Below are 14,581 nucleotides of genomic sequence, written 5' to 3'. Positions count from 1 at the left end.
CCATTGCTCAAAGTCCTTGTGGTTGGAGCAGATGTTATCTATTGACCAGAGTGGCTGTACTCTTCTTTTTCTGCTTTTGGGGTGATACCTGGAAAGGAGAAAAATATGTGTTCAGCAGGAGCTGGCTGTGTGGTAGCTGTGTATACAGAGGGCTGGATGGTTGGACAGGTGTGGCCTGCCACCTTCATGAATCAACAGGCTGTCTGCTTCTTAGTGAGAGCTCAGGTGAGCTCAGTGAGCACTTCAGTGCCTTGGATGTGCCGGGCAACGGTGGATGGTACATACTGATAATTTAAATTAGTTTTCTAAAGCACACAGAGACGCTGGGATGGAATATACCGATATTAGAAAGTATTCTTCCCTTGCTTTTTGTAAAAAAAATGTGAAGTGGGGGAAACATCTATCTTCTGTGTAGAGTTGCTGCCTTTGTTTTGGTTGTTATCAGGATGTTGTTTGCTATGAGGCTCTGCCAAGGTCAGTCAGTGGCAGTGTTCTCTCTGCTGGGTTGCCCTCAGAAGTTTTCATCAGGCCTGTTAATATCTGTCACTGCACTATAGATCTTTTCACAGGTCGATGTCTCCTACCTTGGGCAGCACATTTTCAATAAAAGCAGTCGCGTCTCCCTGGTTTTAAATAAAAGTTTTAAGAAAATGGATTGCAGTCTGCCACTGCCAGCAGTTGCTCAGAATTCTTCATGACCTTTCCTTTTTTCAATTTACTGTTCAAATTTTGCCTCCCCACCTCCTGGTAATATTCCAGATTTTCTTTGCTTGGTCTCAGGGTGACAACACAACCTTTGCTGTAGATCAGTTCAGCAAGGACTTTGTAAATATCCTACAAAGTATTCATAGGTCATCGTTGTATTTGTGGTCATCAAAGTATTCAAATAGGATCTCTGGGCTTTTGCAGAAAGGCTGCTGTAAGATTGATTTACTGGAGCTGCATAGGTTATCTTCATTTTGGGGAAATTAACTGTTTTTTTCTTTCTTGGAAAAGCAAGTTATTTTTGCTACTATCAGAGTGTCACCCTTGCTGACCCGGCTATTCAGGGCATAAACAGAACAGCTGTGCTCTTGGAGGCCTCACAGGATCCAGGGGCCAAAGCTAATGATTAGCCAGACATACTGCTCTTTGCACCAGACCTAAATGCAGTCGGCTGCGAAACGCTTCTCACTGCCCATAAGGTGTGAGAATGAGCATATGTTTCCGATGGGATGTATAGGAGCAGAAAGGCCTATGCCAAGAGGCAGAGTTTTGCAGGCAGTCTTGGATGTCTGATGTGAGGCTTTTGTTGCTCCCCAAAATGGTGGTCTCTTCCAGTAGAGTTCAGGCAGTAGGACTGTTGTTTCCTGACTAAACAGGACTCTGCTTTGGCCAGAACTTTCAAGTTCAGCATCTTTCAGTGAACATCAGAATTCACATGCATCAAATTATTTTTTTTTCTTTTAACTCAGAACATGGAGGTCATACAGAACAATCAGTCCGCTGTCCTCTGCCTTCTGCTGGGTATCTTCTGAAGGCGGAGTGCCTTCCTTTTGCTGTTGGAGGGACTTTGTATTTTGGCTTTTCTTTTTTCAGCATTGGAAGGTTCTTTTCAGCATACAAAGGAAATGTGTCATCACCGAAGCACTTAACGGAGTTCAGTTTTAAGGGCTGCCATCAGGGCTGCTGAGGTAGCTGGTGCAGCAGGGCTGGGAATAAGACATCAGCTCTAGGTTCATGTCTGTCACCTTGGAACAAGGTAGGGCTGACTGTCCCTCCCATTGGGGTGGATGTGGGAGGCGGGAATCTACAGGCCTCAGTGTAAACACCAAGTTTTCACAGCAAAGCAAAGCCAAGTTTGGCTTACACTTCCTTTGGGGTGCATCTTTCCCTTTTTCTCAGACCAAGCAGTTTTGTAGTGGCCAGCTTTGGTTGTAAAAGGCTGAGAGGAGACTCAACCTCTTTTCCATGCGGGTGCCTGCGTACAGGCACAGGGTGGTGAGGTGGGAGGATGCAGTGCCTCACGTATTCTGGCTTGCCAGAGCCAGTGCCACTAGATGGCAATGTGGTACTCTGGTACCTTTTCCTTCCCGTACAATAATTGCTTTTTCTGTATTTATCTCTGCCAAACTGGTGATTGCACCCACCACCCCGGCAAAAGAACAGAACAAAATCATTTCATAGAACATTACAGCCATTGTGCCTTTTTCTTTTCTTTTTTCCTTCCCTTACCCCACACCCCCAACCCCAGTTCTTTGTCCCACAGCGGGGTGCAGAGGTTTAAAAACTTTCTTAATCTTTCTCCTTCTAAAAACAGAGAAAACGCAGTCTCTTGGGAGCAATTAGCTGTGAGAAAAGCATTTCTCAAACAATTGCCAGGAAATATTGTCTTGACCGATATTCCTGATGTAACACTGTCGTTCTCAGTACTGTTATTCTAAGATACTTGCCTGCAGAGCCAGCAGGGTACGGTTCTGTAATGTATGATCTGCAGTTTACCACCTACCTTACCTTTTTATATCCATTTACTTTCAGTTTGTGTCCTCCTTGCACCCCCTGCAGATATTCTGCTGGGGAGAGTGAAGAATTATTTGTGACTCTCCTCTTGTGACTGGTGTATCGCGCCAAGGCTGCAACAAGATACGGCTGAAAATTAAGGTTATGCCTCTGCTGTGCCGGCTCCAGATTGAAATTCTCTGGCAGTGCTGTGGAGGAGGTCAGGCTGTGTGATTACAGCCATTCCTTCAGACTCAAAAGCTGGCAGCCTTGGTGTACGTGAGGTTGATGAAGCCTGAATTTCAGAGGGAGCAGCTTGAGAGAAGGTATACGTGGAGCAGACAGCAGCTGTGTGCTGAAACTGGAGTCCTGACCCTGAAGCCCTTTCCCCATCGCTGTGTTCCTACAAGATGGACGGGGCTGCGGAGAGTGGAGAGGTCAGAGAAATGGGGATAAACTCACACCGAAAGCTAAATCAGCAGTGTCTAGAAAGCACTGCTAGCGAGGTGTGCATACACTCATGTCCATTCACATGTACAGCCATATTTGTTTGTATTATGAGGCTCAAATTCTGCCCCTCTTTACATATATTCATGGAGATTTGAGAAATGAGCCTCACTCTGTGGGACAGGGTGTGAACTGAAGCACCTTCTGGAAGACAGACAGCAGTGTAATCCTTTCATTCAACCCTGTCTGCAGCTGCTTTTTATAAACTTGGCATAAATACGTACTCAGTGAGGCCAGGCCTGTGTAGCTGGAAAATATTTTCCACCATCCAAAAAAACAGAAGATTGGAAAAAGAGCCCAGAAATTGTGCATAACATGGAATGGCCTCGCTTGTGGTTTTTTTCCATGACTTCCTCAGCTCATTTTTCTGCTGCCAATTTTAGAAGCCCATAAGTCATACTTGTTAAACTTTCTCAGTTAAAATGTAACTCTAAGAACAAAGTCATATGATATGTTGCAGCCAAATAATCCTTGTGGAGCCTCTGGCTTGAGAACAGCCACCCTCTCACAGACCTGCAGGGCTCTGTCTTCGGGCCGGGGGCAGAGAGTGGCACAAGGCATGGCCCCTTGACCACAGCAAGAGGTTCTCCCTGCTTTTGCTAGGACAGTTGAGCCCGTGGTGGGTTACACTGTGGAGCAGTTGGTTTGGAAGGGGAGAAGTTTCAGCTTCTCTAGAAGCACTTTAAACAGGAGGTAGGCAGAGGGAGTGAGAGGAGGCAGTATGGAGGCCAGTGGAATCCAGCAGTGAAACACTGGGAAGCTGGTACAGGTAGGAGCTGTTGCCATCAGGGCAAACTAGCTGAGGAGAGAGTGCCAAGAGTGAAAGTGAATTTGCTGGAAGGTTTGAAGAAGGGGCATCCTCTCTTGGGTGCATTTTTAAGCATTGAATCAATATGGAAGTACTTGCTTGCCAGGAGCAATATTTTCCTTTTCCAGTTTTGCTCTCTTATAAGGCGATTGTGCTCACATCTGAGCCCTGAATGCTTGTCCTCAAGACCATCTCTCTGTCCAGTTTCTGCTTTGCTCCCACCCGAAGGACAAATCCCAGGTCACTGCTGCAGAGGGGAACTGCTCTAAATTTACACTTGGGCAACAGCTTGAGGGTGGAACTGGCTGTGAGCTCTGCCAGCGGAATCATTCCAGCCAACCTTCTCTGAGGCAGCATGTGTCCTCAGTGCTGCTGGCCCCAGTCTGTGCCTCTGAGGCCTGATGGCTTCCATCAGCTACCTGCAGGGAGCTGCTGTGCCATGGGCAAGCAAGCCTGGAAGCCAAGAGTGGAGCAGGAGAGGGGGTCCAAAAGGACTTGATAGAAATTAGCTCCTTCCAGCCCTGCCTCCTAATTGTGCTGGGAAGGAGCAGCATGGGGACTCGCCCTCTGCAGAAAACTTAAAACAAACAAACAAAAAAACCCACAGAATTTCTATTTTTTCCCTTAAAATAGCAGTTTACAAGTTCAGTTCAGGCCCTCAGCGTAGCCTGGTGAAAGTCAGTGGAATTGGTCTGAAAGCCAGGCGCGAAGACCACCTTTTGTTGGCACTGTGAAGCGTCCGTTCAACATCTGTGTGGTCTTCAGGGAGAAACTGAGCAAACCCACTGGAAATTGGCAAGGGTGTTGTAATGTTTTTGGAAAGCCAGTTTCAAAACCCCATGGCTGCCTCTCTCTGCTGGCAGCCGCTTCCCTGCCATGACATCCAGAGAGGTGGTGTTGACTGATGTAACTGCAGTGGCCGGGCAGAGTCACTTGCCCAATGTGTAGAGGCTGGCGAGCAGCCAGAGAAATGTGCTAAGGCCAAGTGCTCTCACAATAGGCTCACTGTCCCTGCATGCATACCTGTAAGTGGGGCAGGTGCTTGGCACAGCCACCTCCTGAGCCAATGAAGAAAGCTGGCGGAGCTACCCAGCCAGAAGAAGAGGTGGAGGTAGAAAAAGGAAGAAGATTCTGTTCTTGTCCTATGTGACTGCAGACCCGATGCATCTCTAGGCACGTTTTGTTTGCATAACAGTATTGCAATTAATAACTATGCCTGCTTGTTATAGCCAGCCATTATTTATGGTAACAGTGTGAGGAACTGGGGAGAGGGTGAGGAGAGGCCTAACAGTGCTCCTGCTGGACCACCACCTTTAGGGTATTGTGACAGACTGGTGAAAGGATCTCTTTGTATGAACGGGAATATAATGCTCAGCTGGGCTCTTAAATTCTGACTCTGTTGAGAAGAGAGGTCCTTTCATATTGATTGTCATTCTGTATGCGGTTCAGGCACCGACTTGTAGGAAATCTGGGCCAGAAGAGATATCATTAGGTATTTATGGGGGTTTGGTTGGCTCAGCATTCAGTTTTTCCATTGTCATGCCGTGACAGCAGTGCATTACATACACCCTCAGGAGACGTCCTTCTGCTTCCACAACAACAAAGGACTTTTTTCTTTTTCTGACTCATCTTCAGCTTAAAAAAAAAAAAAAAAAAAAAAAAAAGAAGGCCCACAGTAAATATAATTAGCAACAGGCAGATATACCGTACTTGGCTCTCAGAGCCCATTCGGATAGGTCCCATAAAAATATGCGCTCACAGTTGCTCACCCCATGCTTCAATGTCCTGCAGTTTTCCTCCAGCTGCATTCTTGGGTATACTGAGATGTAACCTAGTGATGCTGTAGACTGAGGAGTCATTTCTAGTTTGGAGTAAGAGGAAGAATACACTTAGTGCCGGAATTGTCTTTTATACACGTAGGGGAGTTCCAGCTAGGCTCATGGCTCACAGGGCAATGCATGAGAGTGGCTGTGCTGTGCCAGATCCAAGGCCCAGCTCCCCATCCTGCCTGTGATGGGCCAGCATTGGTTGCTGCAGGAGGGAGGGTGGGAAGCAGAGCTGGGCCAGGCTGGTGCTGCCACTGGGCACCCACTGAGGGATGAGGGAAGAGGCAGCCATCATCCCATCCTTCTGGTCTCACCACACAGTGCCCTGCTTTCTTTGTTCTGTGCAGGGCAGGTAGCAAGCCCAGTGCTACTCCATTTCACTTTGGCTCCATGTCACAGGAGGATTTCTAGGTTGAACATGTCCTGGCTCCTTCGGTATTTCCCTGATACAAGTGCGATGGAACAGGTGGCATGCAGCTGAGCCCTGCTTTCTGCCAGGTGGGTGTTCCCTTACGCAGTGGCCCACGCCATCCTGGTTAGGGGTTGCCTTGCATCCTGCCTGTGCCATTGGAGCACCCAGAGCCAGGAGCTGGCCCTTGGGCCCATATTTCACCTCCAGGAAAGCTGACGCTGATCACATGGCTGCAAGCAGGCTGGGTGCAAGATTAGTAGGGCTCTGTTTATTTATTTATTTCAACCTGTGACTAACTTGGGGGAGTATTTGGATGCCAGCCACTCCTCACAGAAAAGTACTGTTTATATTTGGATCTCCTGAGCAGAGTCAGTCGGCTCTGGACTGCTCTCAGCCCAGCAGTGGTATGCGGGCTCTGCTGACATGTCCCTGTGTAACCTGGCATTGGCGCTGCCGGACAGAGCGTGGGCCGGCCCTTTGCTCATCCTCAGCTTACGTGGCCAGAAGTTTTCCACTGTATTTCTGGTTGCTGAGCTCAGAGGGGTGGGGGAGAGGGAGAGCAAGCTCTCACCTGAAAGCGGCCAGGCGTCGCACAGGGCCGTATCTTGGGGAACGCTGAGAAAAACGTGACTGGATGGGTGGGGTGGTGGCTCTATATGCATAGACAATATTGCAGGGCTCACCTGCACAGCATGTGTTCAGCACAGTCACCATAAGTGCTGTGTGTAAGCAAGTCAGTACCTGCTGCCATGTGATCAGAAGGAAAGATGCTTTTAGAAACATGCGAGGGTGGCATGAAAAAACAAGTCAGCTGAAATATCTTCAGCTTGTAGGACACCTGTGGACTAGTAGACACGAGCAAAACAGCGCACAGAATCCACTCAAATATTAGGCTGTCATTTATTTCCACTATCTCTTGTCACATTTTGCCTGCATAAACTACTGATTTATTTGAGATCTGGTCAGTTCAGGACCTTGGCTCCAGACACACCTAATCTCCGGGGGAAAAGTAAAGCCAGTTCAGCCAGCTTCAATGGAAAATGAGTTCCCAGAGGGTCTTGTTCCCTATGAGAGGCCAGAGAGCAAGGCTTAGGATTAGCCAAGGAGGCATTTGGGTCCTGGGACTATAAGTAGTGCCTGACTAGGTTCAGGAATGGTAGCTGGAGAACTAGTGGTACGTGATGAAATATGATTTCATGTTCTTCAGCTAAGGAAAATTTGGAGAATCCACTTGCCATATGCTACAGCAGATCTCCTGGAAAAGTGAATGGTCAGTCTGTCTGTCTGTCTGTCTCTGTCTCTCTCTTTTCCTTCCCCTATAGCAATGTAAGTAGTACAATTTTATCTGAGTTTTCTGATAAATAAATGACAAATCCTGTCTCCAAAGCTTTCTGGAACTTCTACAGTACACCCCCACTCTGGTCTTATGCCACAGCATGGTGTTGTACATTGGCAGGAAAGGAGAAGATTTTCTCTATGTAGCACAGGGTGAGGTGTTCACTGGTCGCAGTGCTATCTATGGAGTGAGAAGTGAGGCTGGACTCCTCTTGGTCTTCTGCATTTTCTCTTAGCATTATAACCTGTTAGTGTGAGGCCTGTAGAGCTACTGATCAGGGTCAGACCAACTGGCCTTCTGTCAGCAGCCTAAAACCTGGTGTTTTTTTGAGCTGATTTTGTAAACAAGGCGTGGGCTGAAACTTTTTAAAGCTGCTGTTGCAAGGGCTAGAAAATAGTATGCCAGCTCCACTGCAGTATGCTGAGAGTTAGTTGTGCTTATAGAATTATGGACTCATTTCCAGAAGGAAAGACCTTGGCATCCCATGGCTGAGCTAGTGCTCAGCCATGGCAGTGCAGCAGAAACCCTCCAGAGATGGGGGTCTGGGGGAGTTTTCCCTTGCATGGTGGGATCTCCTGGTCATGCCCACCAGCAGGACTGCGGGGCCAGTTTGTGTAGTGCTTGTTCGCGTTTAGTGAATGGTTTGCAGGATCCAAGCTGCCTATGCCCTCCTGGTGTGAGCTTCTCAAACTGTGTCTTCATTGGGAAGTAGCTGAGAGAGAGAAGCAGCTTTCTAATCAAGCGGAGAGCGATGTTTTGTTGTTGAAGAAAGACCCAAAGCTTAGCAGTGCTCAGAGGTGCTGACCTAGTTAGGTTTGATCTTGGCAACACCTGTAACGTAAAGATGGTGTATTTCCAAAGAAAGCAAAGAAACCTGTGTAAAACAGTGTAAGTGTGATTAGGCTTGCAGCATTCTGTTCTCTAAATAGGAGCAATTGTGATTTATATTGAGTTCTGTGGGAGGCAAAGGTGTGTCAGTCTGAAGGTAAATTTTTTTTTTTGCTGCTGCTTTAGCACAGTGGGGAACCTCAGGGAAGCCTTCCCAGAGGAGCTGACTGCACCTTGTGTGATTTACAGCCCTCTGGCTCGTGCTGACACACAGCCCAGTCGGCAGGCTGTCTTGATGTCTCGGTTGCAGCTTCCATTTGGTTAAACGTGCAAACTATCTTTCAGAGAGAAGGAATGAGGTTAGGAAGGGGAAACTCTGCTCGACTTAGTTTGCATTACTGAATCATACCTGGCTCAGCTTGGTAGTTCTCACTACCTAGGCCTGGGCTTTTGGTGGCTTTGGCAGTCACCCCCATGTGCCATCAAGGAGTCCATTCTTCAAGGAAGGTCAGTGTCACTTTCACTCCATCCCTCCCCTTCTCTCTGGGTGAGTAAGGACCCCACTGGCTCAGGAAGAGCCCCATCTGGTCATGGTAGATCTGCAGGACATGATTCTATTGGCAGCACCTAAGGAAAACTCGAGGTGCTTGATGGCAACACGTTTGTGTCCTAAAGCTGCTCTGTGGTACTGGAGAACAACTACTGAAAAATGGATAAACAAATGGACTGAAATGAAACTGAGGGAAGAAGTTGTTCTGCCAGCATGCAGGCTATGAGTTAGCTGTCACCCCCTCCTGTGGGTGGGTGACAGTCTCAGCTCAGGATTCAGTGACATTCAAAGCCATTCTCTGAGGGTGAAGGAACACAGAATGAGATCTAATTTGTTCTTCATGGAGCATCACTTTCTGGCATTCTTTTTCTTCTCAGCAAGAAACTATGGGTAATGTATGTCAATGTCATCAAAGATACATTCATGTTACTCTCACAACTGTGACCTTGTATCCAGCTAAAAGAGTTACAGCAGGGAATGGGCAGGATGCTCAGCTTACGTCCACAGGGCAGATTTTCCAGGCGGCAGCTATGTTGGCAGGGCTGCCTGCCATGCTGTCTGACCAGGTCTGTGCCAAGTGATTCTGGGAAAATCTGGGCAGCGATGCCACAGACCAGCAGCAGTGGAGGTGGATTCCTGGAAGCTGTGGACCATAGTGTAGGGACGTAGGGTGCACTGCTATAGGGACAACTGAAATGGGGGGGAGGGAAAAGGTCAGTCACATCAGCATATTGCAGTGCCCTGTCCTACCCAACCAGCCCCAGAAAATTGGCTGCCTCGGCTGTGAGGAAACAGCATTAGCTGTCACAGCTTTCACTCAGGATTAGCTATGAGCTGGCTGTGCAGTTGCTTTTAGAATTAGTCCTGCCAGCTGCATCCCCAGCAAAGCAAAAATTGTCTCAGAAACAAAGCTAGGGGATCGCACACTTAAACCTTACCTGTCATAAGGTTGCTAAACTTTTCCCTAGAACTGATACTACAATATTTACTGTATTGGCATGCTGTCTTTTCTGTTTTACTGTTGCATGATTGTATTGTAACGTGTCTTGTTGACAGGACTACACTCAGATCAAACTGTGTGAAGAGGTAACTATGGCCTTGATCACTGCATGGTGAAACCAGAGTAAATTACTGGATGCCAAATGAGTTATTTCATGTTTATTTCAGATTCAACAAGATTAGAATCTGGCCTTCAAATCGTGTTATTTCTCTAATTCAGCTGGATCATATTTATAAATTCATGCAGTGGTCAGTGTGCTCCAATAATGCCAGCACACAGCCTCAGCACTTGCAAAACATTGGATATATATATTGGCTCTTCTCATATTTGCTGACTGCGGGACAAATAGGTTTCATATTGGGACATCAAAATCTGTTTCAGCAACTGGATGCATGACAAAGCCATGTTATAATCAGAGTACTGATTACGGCATTGAAACATGTTGGTTCAGCACGTGGTAGATTTGGATGCGTAGGTAGATAAACTTTTGGTTGGTCTGTGGCTTGATTTCAGCATAGAGAAGGTTGTCAGCGTATTTGTGCTAATTAAGGAAACGGCACGGGAAGCTCCTTTACACTGTAGGTACAGCCAGAACTCAGGAAATACCATTGCTTCCCAATGTTTTTTAAAACAGCTAGCTTGCCTTCAAGAAGAGCTGCAGCTCTGTGTCTCAGCTGCATTTCTGAAGTGCGGCTAACTTCCTTTGGGTCTTGTCCAAATCTCATGTTTTTCCCTGTTTCTGAGGAATGGATTGAATAGTTACGTCACAGGGACATTAGGAGAGTAGCTAATGTTTTCTCTGTATTTGGGGACAGCATTGCAGGGTTGGAGTCTCTGACTTGTTTTTATGTGTTTGCAATATTGACAGTAAACTGAACACCAACAAATAAACACAGGTTTGTGCTTGTGCTTGGCTAGGACTTCCATGCTATTGAAAAGAATGCCTTTTCCCAACAATTGCTCTTTCTTCATGCTGGCAGTACTGTGGATATGTTGTGCTGCTTTTAACATATTCCTGCGTTCAAGTTCCTGATTAGGCTGAAATGTTGCCAGCTCTGTTAAGTCCTTTCTGTTGCACTGAGTCAGCTGCCCTGATTTTATCTTTGCTCTTGGTCAAAGTCTCACACTGTTATCTTTTTGTTCTTTTTCTAAACAGAAGAAATTGCAGTACAAGTGTTTGTTCCGTGTGCTAACATTTCCTCCTACTCTAATGACAAAACCAGCACATTATTTTTATCATTAATAGGACAGGTACACCTGGAAACCCCTGTTGGGTTTTTTTTTGTTTGTTTGTTTCTTTTTCCCTGGGAATTTACAGCCCAAACACAAATGACAGACAAAAACGGGAGAAGTGCCTTTATTTCCATTTCTGAGCAGGGAACTGATGTACCCACAACTAAAGGGACACTTAATTCCTTCTTATTTAAAGACCCTACAAAGAAGCATGGCTAAGAACACACCCAGGACCAGCCAGTCCCTCCTCTCCAGAGGGCTCTGAACACAGCGCCCAGGCCAGGACAGCCTCATGTCTGCATGCCCCTCCATCGGAGCAGAGGCCAGCGGCCCAGGGCTCTGCCAGCTCCTTCACTAGGTCAGCGTGGTTCTCCTGTTTCCTGGGCAAGTTGCTCCCAGGGCTGCTGGCCTCCTGCCCCCTTCTCTTTACCAAGAGAGGAATTGAGATGTGTCGACATCTGCTTCTGAGGGCTACCTGCACCGACCAGCGAAAGACTCCAAAACAGTGGTTGCTGAGGAAGGGCTGCCCTGTGTGAGGTTATGGCTGACCTTTCCCAAGTGCCAGTCCATGGGAATAACCTTGCAGCTCCTACAAGTCGTAGGTGGAGCTGGTTATAACCTGATTTGCCTTCCTTGGCATTTTGAAGTTGGTGAAACATGATGCATAATGACACTTTGCTTTTGCAAGTAGGAGTCTGCTTTTATGCCAGTGTCTCATCTGTGAACCTCACCTCAATGCATACTGCTTATTCAGATATAACCACGAAAATGAGAGCTGGCTAAAGAACGCCTCCGATTGAAAGGATCCACTGAAGCTCATTAAAACGATCTTAATGACTTCCAATTCAGCTGTGTCTGTGATACCAGAACACAAGGTAATTATGGAAGTGCTAAATAGTGTTATTACTTGATATTACAAAGAGGGTGGGGGTAAGGCCTGGCGAGTCCTTCCCCTATCTGGCCCAGACAAGAATGAGAGTTGCCTCTAGCCTTGAGGCCTGGGCAGGCAGCATGGGGCCAGGCCTGGCTTGGGCTGATGTTGGAACATGGCTCCTTCATGCAGCATGAGCTCTGGGGCATGGGTAGTGAACTGGGAGACAACAGAAAAGCCCACACACTATCATTTCAGTTTCCATCTTGTCTGCAGAGGAAGCAAATGTGCTGTCTTCCTGCTCTGGATTTGCTTCTCTTTCCCTCAGCTTTTTCAGTCTCTCCTGCAGCCCTGTTGGTCTGGCTGATGCAGATGGCAAGCAGCTCTGCTCACTGCACGCCTGCCTGCACTGGGAGAAACCTGTGCAGCGATGATTCACCCTCAAATGATTGCTTGACCCAGAGGAGGAGTTGATGATACATGGAGGCTGGGACACACCAGCCATGATTATAAGATGATTCACTGCCTGGGCTCTGCTGTTCAAAACATTCTCAGTATTGCAAGGCATGGCCACTCATGGAGGCTGCAATAAGGAAGTGATATTTGCACCCAGAGCTGCCACGTTCTCACTGAACCTTTCTGCCGCTGCCTCTGGCGTGATGTTTACCTCTCTGGCCAGGCTGATGCCACAAAGGTCTGCTGGCAGGGGCAGCTGCCTGGCGCTGCCATGTCGCCGCACCTCGTGCCTCTTGCTTACAGTGACCATCCTCACCCTAAGAAGGTCTGGCCCAAAGTGTAGTATACCCAGGCATCTGGTGTCCCTGCAAGGCCATCCCCTGCTGTGTGGAAGTGTGTCATGGAACAATAGCACTAGAGTGAGGGGCTGGTGGGAAGTCAAACTCCTTCCACTCTGCATATTCTGGCACGACATTCTTCAATATCCCACCTCTTTGTCCTTCACTCTTCCTCCCCCTCCAGATTTTCTCCTGCCAGATACCTGCACTCAGATAAGTGGGGAAGTCCTGCTTGCCTGGAAACAGTGCCTTACCCTCTGACCCAGGAGCTGGTACTGTTTGTGGAAGTATGCTGCAGGCACTGATAAGATTTGGGACTTGGAAAGTTTACTTATATTGACAGGGGCTTGGAAATGTGTTGGGGCTAACAAAACATGTGGTTGGTATTATTCTTTCCCTCAAGCTAAGTTGGGCTACGCGTTAGTCAGCAAGCTGGGCATTGCTGGGAGTTCTTAAACATCTGGTTTGCCAGTGACAAAGTTGCAAACCTGTAGCACTACACTCTTGACATTTTCTGCACAGTGTCCTGACCAGGCTGCAGCGCTGAGGAATTGTGCTCCATCTGCTGCTTTGTGCTGTTCTGCCTGGACTTTGTTCAGCTTCAAGTCTTCAGCTGTCACGCTGTGTTGCCAGCTATTCTACATGCCTAATGAACTAGGTGAACTATCTCTGGAAAATAATCTATCCAGTGGATTTTTAGCCCATGTTTCCTTTGAGGAAATTGCCTTCAAGCTGCCTTTCAAATGTATGTTACGTGCAGTATTACTTGTGCTTTGTCTAAATGTGTGCTGGCTATGGACGCTCTGGGTGCTCTTGGATGTAACTACAGTTTTAAATACCCTCTGCTGGTTATTCATAGCGCCCATGTAGTCATTTAACAAACACGGTGTTACTTCTGCTCTCTAAGTGGATGACTAACGCTCTTATAAATAGGAGGAATGCGATCTGAAAGGTCACGTGAATGTTCCCCATGTGAACATATCCCTAAACTATGAGATTTCTCATTCCAGGAGCATGCTTGCAAAAAAGGAAGTGTTCATTACTAGGAAAAAGAAAAAGGGTTAAAAACCCATTCAATCAATTTCTCTGCTTGAACTTGGACAGATTTTTGCAGTGTTTGCTTTTGTCTGCAATCTCCCTTGACCTGTTTGGGAACAGCCCTGATCTCATTTCCATGCCAGCACCCTCCCTTGGAACATAAGAGGACATATCCTCAAGTAGATGTAAGGAACTTCCTCTAAGTTAAGTTTCTTCCTAACCTCTTGCATATCCTGATGGAAAGCAGGTGCACTCCTAATACTGGATTCCAAAGCACGTGAAAAGAGTGCAGGTTTCTGCACAGCTTTCCTCAGCTCGGTACCATCAAGAGAAGGTGCCGTGCTGCCCAGACTGCTGGAGTGAAATGGGAGTGCTGCTTCCAAGGTCCCACAGGGTACAGCAGGGTGCACTGTTAACGCAGACAGAATGCAGCAGGTAGCTCTGCAGGCACTCTTGTCTTTCCATTCTGATCAAATGAAAACAAAGTAAGTGAGCGTTGCTGCTCTCCTGCTGCTGAAAGGTAAGAGGAAGGGTGGATCTGGGCCTCAAGAAGCACCACACCATTTGCCCCCATCTACAGCTCAGATTATTCTGGGAGCCTCTAGAGGGTTGAACTGACCCTCAGGCAGGTGGGCTGTGCTGATGGAGCACAGCAGGGCGAGCTGCCCTCAGGCAGGCACAGCGCCCAGCTGGGAGGTGGCAGTGTCTGGATCAGCACTTCTCCCTTCTACCTCTGCAGCAGCAGGTGTGCTGGTCTGAGCAGCTGGTGGCTGGGGTTGGCCTGTGGGACTATGCACTGGAACAAAGTGGAGTACAGGGTTTGTGCAGCTGGCTCAGGGACGCGTCCTGATTTCATCAAAACAAAGGCAGGGCAGTTCATTTGCTGGCTGAAGTCCGAGG

At 47.6% G+C, this 14,581-nt stretch overlaps 1 protein-coding gene across 6 annotated transcripts in view; it reads left to right on the top strand.

The window, feature by feature from the left end:
* The window catches only part of TOMM20 (translocase of outer mitochondrial membrane 20), a 53,408-nt gene that overhangs the window by 13,702 nt on the left and 25,125 nt on the right, over positions 1–14,581 (top strand). The gene's annotated exons all lie outside the window — the stretch shown is intronic.

The sequence above is a fragment of the Lagopus leucura genome, unplaced genomic scaffold, assembly GCF_019238085.1.
Source record: "Lagopus leucura isolate 7727_CA_CO unplaced genomic scaffold, USGS_WTPT01 Super-Scaffold_73, whole genome shotgun sequence".
Taxonomy (NCBI): domain Eukaryota; kingdom Metazoa; phylum Chordata; class Aves; order Galliformes; family Phasianidae; genus Lagopus; species Lagopus leucura.
Note: the sequence above shows the minus strand (reverse complement) of the source record. Positions and strands in the feature narration are given on the sequence as shown.